Source organism: Neovison vison, chromosome 6 (assembly GCF_020171115.1).
Source record: "Neovison vison isolate M4711 chromosome 6, ASM_NN_V1, whole genome shotgun sequence".
NCBI lineage: Eukaryota > Metazoa > Chordata > Mammalia > Carnivora > Mustelidae > Neogale > Neogale vison.
In genome coordinates this window covers 18,805,219-18,817,324 of record NC_058096.1, presented here as the reverse complement: position 1 = coordinate 18,817,324, position 12,106 = coordinate 18,805,219, and the positions used below count along the sequence as shown (strand labels likewise).

Below are 12,106 nucleotides of genomic sequence, written 5' to 3'. Positions count from 1 at the left end.
TCCCCAACAAGAACATTTTTTATTTGAAACATATTTCAAAACACAAGGTTCTAAAGGATATATATATAGCATTTCATCCAAGAAAAACAGAATACACATTTTCCTCCAGTACTCACAGAAGAATCCCCTGGTTAAATCACATAAAAAGTGAAACAATAAATATTACAAATTTTAATAAGACTAAAATCATACCAAGTATATTTCCCAGGCACAATGGTACAAAACTAAAGATTGACAATAAAACAAAGCTGAAAAGTCAACAGTAAGTATTAGATATTTAGTATACAAATAACAAACAACACAATTTTATCTAGGGAAGATATTCAAGTATTTTTTTTTAAATCCTCACCCACACTTACATATTTCTACCACAAAATCAGCTGCTACTTTTAATGGATATGGCTAAAATGTGTTAAGATAGCATAAAGCATGGAAAAGCAGTTGTAAGAAATCTGCTGACTTACATCAGTGTAAAGGTCAGTGTGACTCTATATGGGCAGATGATGGTCAACAGACTATATATAATAGTATATACTATATACTAACAAAACACAGTAATAGTTTTCATCGATGTGCATAGCAACTACAACCCTATTTTAAAGTTTCTAGACATATCCTTTGGCTGCAAAAGGTGAATTTTGGCTGCATCATTAAATTTTGTAGTTGAAAAAGATAATGTTTCAGTCAGAAGCCACTTCTGTCTTCTTGGATGGAAACTGAACATTGTTTTGGGGACTGGCTCTCCATGTGGAAGGACCACGTGGGTAAACATGATGAGTTAGGTGGCTATAACAGACCTAGCTGTTACTCATGGAGAAGTGTTGAATCCATGCTGGGTCAAAGTACTGTCAGTTCTAGAGATTGCTACTTCAGGCTCTGGAGAACAGAGCACTTTCATGTGGGTCGCATGGATAGCAATTGAAAGAATGATTGCTATGAATTAGTAATTCAAGGACAAAATGAAGGAAGTGGGATTTGTTTGGGGACAGGAAGTTTTTGTTTATTTATCTGAGTCTGGGGGTTGGAGCTTGGACTCCAAGGGGTAACAAAATAGGTGAAAGTGGCTCCTGAAAAAGCATGGCAACAGCCTGGTAGGAGGTAGAGGAAAAGGAGGGGTAAGGGGAGGGAACCCAGAAGAAATAGAGAACCCTATAAAGGAGAATGGGTGCACTGGAAGGAGCAGTGACAACTGTGAAAAAGGTTTTTACTTTTGTTTCCACGCCTATATTTTTAATATTTTACATTGTGATTTCATTCTGCTCTTCCAGATTTCTTTTTTAATGCTACATGGCAGTTTTAGCTTCCCTGCCCTTTTGCTTTGGAGAGTGGTGTGTGTGTGAGTATGATACCAGGCAGGGTGGAGGGTGTGACCTTGCATGTACCAAATACTGTGCAGAGGATCATTGCCCAGAGAGAAGATTAGAAGAGGGCAAAAACTGGTCACCAGAGTGCTCAGAACAGGAATCTCAAGCAAGAGATGACAAGCAGCCACTGAAAATGGATTTGTTGAACATTTAAGGGTCCCTAGGCTATTGAAACTCACAAAGGATCTTCCCATGAAAGGCAGAGACTTAGTGCCATCAACAGGGAGAGGACCCAAGCTGTGTTATATGCTAGCTGCCTTGAAAAAAGAAAGGTGATGCCTGAGGACATGAGAATTTGGGAGCATTCAGGTTTCAGCAAGAATAATGAAACTCAGGAAGCCATTTGCTCCCAGTGTCTCCCACCACTTGCCAACATTTCCCAGAAAGAGAAGCATCACAGAGTCTCCCTGTTCCTGCTGGGGTGCTTATTAAAGAAATACAGAGACCATTTACTTAATATATTAGTTCATTTCATTCACTGACTATCATGCTAACTGGAAATACCATTTTGCAACTGGATTAGAAAGATTATGGATGAAGAAAAACTTTTAAGGCAAATCATAAGTTCAAAGCTTTTGATCTGTGCTTGTTTTTGAGTTTTCATCTACCATGTTGTTCCATGGTTTACTCCATGATCTTGCCTGGCAGTTTAGCCTTAAGTTCTGAATCCCTTATTTCTTGATATTTTCAGTGGTTTGTGGTTCCCTGTAACCAGTAAGGAAGGTATGGGAACAATAGAAGCCTCAGAATAAGCCGTTGATACCGAATCATATTCTTAAATATCCACGCAACAAAAAAGAGGTATGTTTCCAGAAAAGCAGATTGCAATTTATATTCATTCTAGTATTAAATCACCCGAGAAATATTCCTTCTATCCCTTTACTCTGAAAAGTTTTAATCAGGAAAAGATCCTGTATTTTGTCAAATGCTTTTTCTGCATCAGTTGAGAGGACCATGTGGTTCTTGTCTCTTCTCTTATCTATGTGATCTATCACATTGATTGATTTGGCAATGTTGAACCACTCTTGCCTCCCAGGGATAAACCCCACCTGGTTGTGGTGGATAATCCTTTTAACGTGCTGTTGGATCCTATTAGCTAGGATCTTGTTGAGAATCTTGGCATCCATATTCATCAGGGATATTGGCCTGAAATTCTCCTTTTTGTTGGGGTCTTTGCCTGGTTTGGGGAACAAGGTAATGCTGGCCCCATAGAATGACTCTGGAAGTTTTCCTTCTGTTTCTATTTTTTGTAAAGCATCTTCAGGACAATTAGTATTATTTCTTCTTTGAATGTTTCATAGAATTCCCCAAGGAGTCCATCAGGTCCTGGATCTTGTTTTTTGGGAGGTTTTTAATCACTGCTTCAATCTTGTTTTACTGGTTATTGGTCTATTCAGGTTGTCAGTTTCCTCCTGTTTCAGTCTTGGTAGTTTATGGGTTTCCAGGAAAGCATCCATTTCTTCCCAGTTGTTTAACTTATTGGCATTTGGCTATTGATAATAATTTCTAATAATTGTTTTCATTTCCTTGGTGTTAGTTGTGATCTCTCCCCTTTCATTTATAATTTTATTAATTTGGGTCCTTTCTTTTTTCTTTTGGATAAGTCTGGCCACTGACATAACAATCTTACTAATTCTTTCAAAGAACCAGCTTTTGTTTATGTGTTCCACTATATTTCTGGTTTCTAATTCTTTGATCTCTGCTCTAATCTTAATTATTTCCCTCCTCATGTGTGAGTTAGGTTTAATTTGTGGTTTACTCCCTAGACCTTTAAGATGTAAAGAGAGTTTGTGTATTCAAGATTTTTCTATTTTTTGAGGGAGGCTTGGATGGCTCTGTATTTCCCCCTTAAGACCACCTTTGCTGTATCCCATAGGTTTTAGACTGATGCATCTTCATTCTCATTGGTTGCCATGAATTGTTTAAGTCATTAGCAATCAGGGAAATTCAAGTCAAAGCCATATTGGAGATACAACCTTACAACAGTTAAAATGGTCAAAATTGGCAACACAAGAAACAAGTGTTGGAGAGGTTGTGGAGAAAGGGGAACCCTCTTACATTGTTGTTGGGAATGAGAGCTGGTGCAGCCACTTTGGAAAACAGTGTGGAAGTTCCCCAAAAAATTAAAATAGAGTTACCATATGACCCAGTATTGCACTACTTGGTATTTATCCCAAAGATATAGATGTAGTGAAAAGAAGGGCCATATGCACCCCAGTGTTCATAGCAGCAATGTCCACAGTATCCAAACTATGGAAAGAGCCAAGATGCCCTTCAACAGGGGCACCTGGGTGGCTCAGTGGGTTTAAAGCCTCTGCCTTCGACTCAGGTCATGATCCCAGGGTCCTGGGATCGAGCCCTGCATTGGGCTCTCTGCTCCGCAGGGAGCCTGCTTCCTCCTCTCTCTCTGCCTGCCTCTCTGCCTAGTTGTGATTTCTCTCTGTCAAACAAATAAAATATTTTTAAAAAAAGATGCCCTTCAACAAACAAATGGATAAAGAAAATGTGGTCCATATGTACAAGGAAATATTACTCCTCCATCAGAAAAGATGAATACCCAACTTTTGTATCAACATGGACGGGACTGGAGGAGATTATGCTGAGTGAAATAAGTCAAGCAGAGAGTGTCAATTATCATAAGGTTTCACTTAGTTGTGGAACATAAGGAATAACATGGAGGACATTAGGAAAAGGAAGGGAAAAGTGAAGGAGGGGAAATCAGAGGGGGAAGTGAACCATGAAAGACTGTGGACTCTGGGAAAAAAACTGAAGGTATTAGAAAGGGGGAGTGGTGAGGGGATGTGTGAGCCTGGTGGTGGGTATTAAGGAGGGCATGTTTTGCCTGGAGCACTAGGTGTTATACGCAAACAATGAATCATGGAACACTACATAAAAAATTAGTGATGTAGTGTATGGTGACTAACATAACTTAATAAAAAATAATACAAAATAAAAATAAATAAATAAATCACCCAAGAAAGAAACTTGTATTTCATGAATTGGGAAAAAAAAAGCAAAAACAAAAACAAAAAAACACAATGCTTTTGTTTTCTGTTATTTTAGTTTACAAAACCCCTCCTTTAGTTAGTCACTGCTTAGATCCTAATAAGATGCTTAAAATTTTCCAATATTTTCTAATATTTCATGCTAATTAAGAGGACAATCACCATGATACACACACACACACACACACACATCATGTAATACTGCACTTTAATCTGATTTCATCAACTGTCTTGAAATGTATGATGCTTAATAGCCTGACCAAGGAAATTTGAAAATCTTTTCCATATTACTGTTTAACTCCACTTCTGTGGCAAGGAAATAATACTCTTTTTTATGCATTAAGAAAATACAGAATAAATCTATTTTAAAATCTTTATATTTTTAATAATTTGGAATCTGCTTTGGTTTCCTTTTGCTTCAAAATGCTTCTGTTTTAATTATTTTATGAAAGATGCAATTTTACATTAATAGAATCACTACCTTACTTGCCTAATCTTAATTTATAAATTCAAACCAAATATAAAGGGATTAAAAATATTAGCACATGTGAATGACAGAGAATTGGAATTTGTACCAGATATGCTTTGCTATTTCTCTGTAATTGATTCACCTCCTCTTGTCTTCCTGGCTGGCAGAGCTGCAGTGTAGACCAAGTGACCACTTTTACCCTTCAGTTGATCACACCCTGAAGGAGGTTACCCCATCCTCAGCCTGATCAAGTTAATCTTGGAACCCCATTGTCCTAGAAAATAACTAATCTGAAAATTTACATGTGATTTTTTTTTCTATAAAAAGAAGTCATTTGGGGGAGGTTTTGCTTAAAACAAGTATTTTTGAGAAGAATTACCATGAAGGAATGAGCTTGAGGCTAAAGCCAAAGTTCTAAGGACAGGAGAGCCTTTAGTAATATTGCTAAGCAGATGAAACAACCAGCCCTGCAACTGCTCTCTCCCTCCCAGACCTCATGTTCTGTAAGTTCCAGTTAAGCTTTTTTCTGTTACTTGAAATGAGAACATCTTTATGCAAACTTAAATACATATACATGAGTAGATACGCATATAGATACAAATAAATGAGAAAACACGGTATTTATTTACATATATACAAAATATACATATATATTGAATTTATTTTTCATGATTTCTTGGTTATATGTTGAATTGCTCCACTTCAAACTGTGTTTAGAATAATTTCTCAATGTTTGAAGAAAAGGTATTAAACTCAAATAAACAGATAAATTTACTTTCTAACTTAAGGTTTACTGAAAAACGTTTTTGTCAGCAAAATTCTTTTTTTTTTTTTTTTTCCCCAATTTATTTATTTTCAGAAAAACAGTATTCATTATTTTTTCACCACACCCAGTGCTCCATGCAAGCTGTGCCCTCTATAATACCCACCACCTGGTACCCCAACCTCCCACCCCCCCGCCACTTCTTTTTAAAACACTAGAATATTCTGCAAACTACATCGAACTTCAAGTAATAAAGCTCAGAATAAATGTTTGACTACACTGAAGTACAATCTGACCCCTCCATAATTTGTGACATCCTTTTGTGTCTGTTATTGTTGTAGTATTGAGGAGGGGAGCATTATTTGTCTGTTTAATATAATATGTTTCAAAATTCTCTTCTTTCTGGATGTGTTCCTAGCAGTTCCATTATGTCTACTAAAGGTCAGTTTCAAGTACAGGAAAGAAAAAGACATCTAAATCAAATTTTTCCTAAAGTTATACCTTAAATGACATATTTAAAATCACATTTACTAGACTCAGATACAAGTTTTGAATGTTTTCATAGCTTAGCTTAGCGTCATCTTTTTTTTTTTTTTTTGCACCATCTTTTTAATTTTTTGTCTTGGCAAAAATTATAGGAGATAGAAAATGAGGTGATTTCAGACTGAAATGAAAATTTCAAAGAGGTTATTGATCTTTTCACATCACATCATAATCACATGATTTGTGGACCAGAAAAACTACTGGCAATCAAGAGCAAGTTCAGGGTAATCTAAAAGAATAAAAGTTGGACTAAGTCTTCAAATGGAGAGAGTCAGATTTCCCAAGAGGATTCAGATATAACATTCTTGCAATGCAATTCCAGAAGCCATCATACTTGCAGATGTGGCCTGACCCAAATGAGCACTCTTTGGATGCTCAGTTCGTAGGCTGCAGCCCTGCCAGCCTTGCTTCCAGTGGAGAGAGCTTTGCCATTCCCTCACAGGCTGAATCTAAGTCTCCTCCAAGAACCCAGGAGAAGCAGTATATATCATGTATGCCAGACTATTTCATTTTTTGTAGATTAATAAATAAATCCTGTGTGTCTCTTAATTCCTCCATAGAGCCAAATGTTTTTGCTTCCCCGGAGTGAATTTTGTAAGATTGGTCTCTCCAGCTACCCAAGTTCCCAAATACCAGTTTTCACATAATGTTCAGATTCAATAACACTTGGCTAGCAAGAAGCCAGTATTTAAAATACAGAGGTATAAAGCAATCAAATTCTTATGACTATCTGACTAAATGTGACATACTTTGATTCATATTAACACTGCATGGGGCCCTTGGGTGGCTCAGTTGGTTAAACTTCTCATCTTGATTTTCAGGTCAGGTCATGATCTCATGGTCATGGAATCAAGCTCTGCATCAGGCTCTATGTTCAACAGGGAGTCTGCTTGAGATTCTCTCTCCCTCTCCCTCTATTCCCCCCCCACTCTCTCTCTCTATCTCTGTGTTACTCTAAAATAAATACAATCTTTAAAAAAAAAAATACTACCACTGAATGTTCAAAGGCTTAACACATTGCAGTGTTTGACTTCCTATATCACTTATTCATTCACTCACCCATTAAATCAAAATATTTATTTAACTTTCCATGTGCCAGAAGCCAGGAATGTATAGTAGCAAGAAAGATACAATCTCTGTCCTCAAAGTTTAGAGTCCAGAGAAACTGACAAAAGATCACATTCACGTAATTTATTACTGATTTATAAGATGCACTTGTCTAAGCTTTTTTACACGGAGCTTCTGCTTTATCTTTCAACCAACTTCTATGTTATTATTAGTATTTTTTAAGTTTTTATTTAAATTCCAGTTAGTTAACATACCGTGCAATATTAGTTTCAAGTGTACAATTTGGTGATTCATCACTTCCATACATCATCCTGTGCTCATCACAAGTGCCCTCCTTCATCCCCATCATCTATTTCACCCATCCCCCATCCAATTCTCCTCTGGTAACCATCAGTTTGTTCTCTATAGTTAAGAGTCTGCTTCTTGGTTGTCTCTCTCTCTTTTTCCCTACAATCCTTTGTTTTGTTTCTTAAATTCCGAATGTGTGTGAAATCATATGGTATTTGTCTTTCTCTAACAGACTTAATTCGCTTAGTATAGTATCCTCTAGTTCCATCCAGGTTGTCGCAAAAATATAAATAAATAAATAGATAGATAAATAAATACAGGTTAAAAAATTCAGGATGTACTGTAATCAAACCTTACAGTAAAATGTCTTCCTCTGTTTTTAATTCCCTATAATTCTATCATGACAACTTCTTCTACAACTTCCTACTCCCTAATGGAATTAAGTAACTTTGTCTTTAAACCAATTTGTGGATTCATGTCATTCATAAACAGACTTGTGTCTTGGGTAGGTCTGGGGCAATTGTATGACCCTCCAATGGATCACCCCAGACCTCAAACTTGCCGGGTGTTGAGGGCATAGGGCATTGCAACTTCTATCTCTCCCTGAATATCATAAAATCCAATTATGAAATTTCTCTCTTTAATGATACTCTATGGGGCCTTTAAAAGATGTGAAAATAGATCTTCACAATTCACATTGAAGATCTTGACTATGCTCTACATTTATTCAGTTACCCAGACTTACATATATACTTCTTGGTGCAAAGCAAATTATAGATGCTCAAATGTTTGATAGCCTTTCTATTTTACTGAGATTTTAAAAAAAGAGATTCTCTCTTATTTGTTTTCGCATTCCTAAAGGGTAATAAAAAGTGTGTCACGTGGTAGATATTCAGTAACTATCTAGTTAGTGGAAATTGGTGAAATGCCTCAGTTTGTATTATTTAATTTTAGTGGCCTTCATAGGAAGATGCAGAAAAAACAGGACTTCTGGAATTTTAGTATGTTGCCAACATCCCATTTTGCCTAGCAATTCGCAGATGTGAACCACAATTCTTTAAGCTAGAATTACTATTAATTTATTAATTAATAAATTTATTTATTATTTAAAGCTTCTGCTTTATCAACTAAATAATAAATAATTAGAATTGTTATTCAATCAACTTCTATGTTATTATTAGTATTTTTTAAGTTTTTACTTAAAATCCAATTAGTTAATATACAGTGCAATATTAGTTTCAGGTATACAATTTGGTGATTCATCACTTCCATACATCACCCTGTATGGAATATAGTCTGGGGTGATCTATCGGAGGGTCAGACCTATTGAAGACACAGGTCTGTTTACGAGTGACATGAATCCACAAATTGGTTTAAAGACAAAGTTACTTAATTCCATCAAGGAATAGAAAGTTGTAGAAGAAGTCATCATGATAGAATTACAGAGAATTTAAAATAATTATTAATAATTAAAAATAATTATTTAATTATTATCAATAATTAATTAATTTGATAATAATTTTTATTATTTAGTTGATAAAGCAGAAGCTCCATGTGAAAAGCTTAGACAAGTGCAGCTTATAAATCAGTAATAAATTGCATGATAAATTATTTATTTATTTATCGAGAATAATAAAAAGTAATAAGAATAACTTATTACATTCTAGTTATCTAATAACTCATGTTATCTTCATAATACTATAAGAGGTAATATGATCCCAGTTATAGAGAAAAAAATGTGGCATAGGGCAGTTATGGAAACTTGTTCAAGACCTACAATAATGAAATGTAGAATTGGAATTTGAATTCAACAACCTAGTTTCAGAGTCCAAGGGAAGTTTATTTGGAAAATTTAAAATAACTTTCCCAAACATGTAGGCATCACTAAGAGAGAGTATTTCCCTCCCTTTCTCCAGGAGAGTTTTTGAACAAACCAGAATTGGAGTATTAATGTTATTCATACAGTGACAGAAGTAGTTAAGCTTTCATTAATTAAATATTGATATGGTAGTAAAATAAGGTCATGTCTTTTAACATATTAATATTTTTTCAGAGACATAAACTTTATATTGTAATTGATACATTGTAGAATTTGTATATTAGGTATATGAAATATATCAGAATGAAGAAGCTGAGTGCTGCTTTGAAGTCCCAATGTCTACCCATCCATAGTCTCTTATAAATTACCGAAGAAAGATCATCAGCTGAATTCATTCACAAAATGCACAGCATGGTCCTTTTACTGCAGACACCTTCACAGTCAATTCAGCCCAATGAGGAAAGGGCCATCAATCCATCAACCAGACAGTTAATCAAAACACACACTGAATGGTCTATCAAGTGAAGGTTCTGAAAAGAATTTAACTTTGATTATTTGAACACTAAAAAATACCTGGATTTTAAGTGATGAGTTTCTTTCAAATAGAAAATGGAGCACTCTCTTCTTTCTCTCTCTCTAAAACAGATGGTCCTACTTCATCCAAAATGGGACAGCCAATCAATCAACTTTCTGAAATGCAATTCATCCTAAATGTTTATAAATAACCATGTTTAAAGCGAGATAGTGCAATAAAAGTGTTCATTTTGTTCTTTTAAAATTTCTGCAGAAAAGTGCTACATATAGAAAGATGAGAACTTTAAATGAATCCAAACTACTAAAACCAATTATACATCGAAGAAGATAAGGTAAAATTGTACCAGCCAACTTGACTTCTTCTTTTGTCTCTCATAATAAATTCAGGCAGCAAAATTTGTGCTTTTAGCTGAAGTCTCAAATCTTTCAGTCTCCGAAGTTTGACTAAATTAACACTGCTGGGAAGATAAAGAAAGCATCTTCAAAGTCATCACTTCTTACAAGCTAACATCACATTATAAATGTTTTTGGATAACAAGTTTTTATTTGCAAGTCAATAAGACCATAAATATCTGTCCAAACAAGCTCTAAACTGCATTGAACATCACCTCTGATAGGGACAATATACATTACTAAAATCAATTGAATGATTGTCTCCAAACTAAGAGATACTTAGAATTAGAGGTAAAAAGCATATAAAATTTTAAAAGATAACTAATGTGGAAAGTGAAATACATTCATTACTAAGCAATTCCATTCTAATTTTTTTAAAAGTTTGAATAATTTAATTTTTGTAGCTTAATTACAATAACATGTGATGGATTTCAATCTGATTCTTAGTTTTGCAAAACTAGCTTCAAGAATTATTGAAAGAGGTCTCTTTCATGGTACCTTGGAGGTGGTAGGAGGCTGTGTTAGGATGAAGCTGAACATCTCTTTCCCAGGTCCTGATGCCGGAAACTCATTGAAGTGGACAAGGAACACAAACTCACAAACTGTACCTTTTATGAGAAGCATATGATCACAGAAGTTGCTGCTGATGCTTGGGGTGAAGAGTGGAAGTGTTACATGGTCTGAATCAGTGGTGGCAATGCCAAGCAAGGCTTCCCCATGAAAGAAGGTATCTTGACTCATGATTGTGTCTGCCTGCTGCTGAGTAAGGGGCACTCTTGCTACGGATCAAGAAGGACTGGAGAAAGAAAGCACAAATCTGTTCAGGGTTGAACTGTGGGTGCCAATCTCAATGTTCTCAAATTGGTCATTGTAAGAAAAAAAAGTGGGGGTTGGGTAGATATTTCTGGATTCACGGATATTACTGTGCTTCATCACCTAGGGCCCAAAAGATCTAGAAGAACCCATAAACATTTCAATCTCTCTAAAGAAAATGATACCTACCATTATGTTGTGAGAAAGACCCTAAACAAAAAAGAATTCTAGAAGCAAAGCACCCAAGATTCAGCATCTTGTTTCTCCAGGTGTCCTCCAGTACAAACACTGATGTATTGCCATAAAGAAACAGAGTACTTAGAAAAATAAGAAATAGGTTGCAGAATATATTAAACTTTTGGCCAAGAGAATGTAGGAAGCCAAAGAAAAACTCAGGATCAGATTACCAAGAAACAGAGACTGTCCTCTTTGAGAGCTTTTATCTCTAAGCCTGAGTGCAATCAGAAATGAGATTTTCTAAGAGTAACAAATAAATAAGATCATACATCCAAAAAAAAATTAACAACAACAACAACAACAACAAAAAAGAAATGGAAAAGAAACTGAAACTTTGGCTATGCATGAGCAAACCCTTAAACCCCACATGCTTCTTGAGAAAGATAAGAGCAGAGTTAAATTTCTAAATCTCTGCCGCGCATCAAAGTCCACTCTACTACCACTTCACTTTATGGAACTCCAATCACTGCAACTCATTTTAAAAAAGTGTATTAGCATCCTTTCCTTACATGTTATTTTATAAAAAGCATCTGTCTTCCACATGGAAGGCAACGAACAATAAGCATTGAATAATGATCCTTTGCCCCTAAAAAATGCTGTGCCTTCTTCAGTCTAATGTCACATTTAGTGGGTTTCATGCTATTTGTAGTACGCTGGAGATTGCCCCCAAAAGATCCATATAGATTCCAGGGGTGTCCTTGACCATGAGTGTGCTCACATGGCATCAATGGCTGCCTTCTCTCACTCTTAAAAAGCCAGCTAAGAACAATGTATCTGCTAGAAATGAGTAAGTACAGAGAATCTTTTCCT

The 12,106-nt window shown here is 35.6% G+C and overlaps 1 pseudogene; it reads left to right on the top strand.

Moving 5' to 3' along the window:
- The first annotated feature begins 10,772 nt into the window (after window positions 1-10,772).
- Window positions 10,773-11,530, top strand: LOC122910348 (annotated as a pseudogene).
- The last annotated feature ends 576 nt before the right edge of the window (window positions 11,531-12,106 follow it).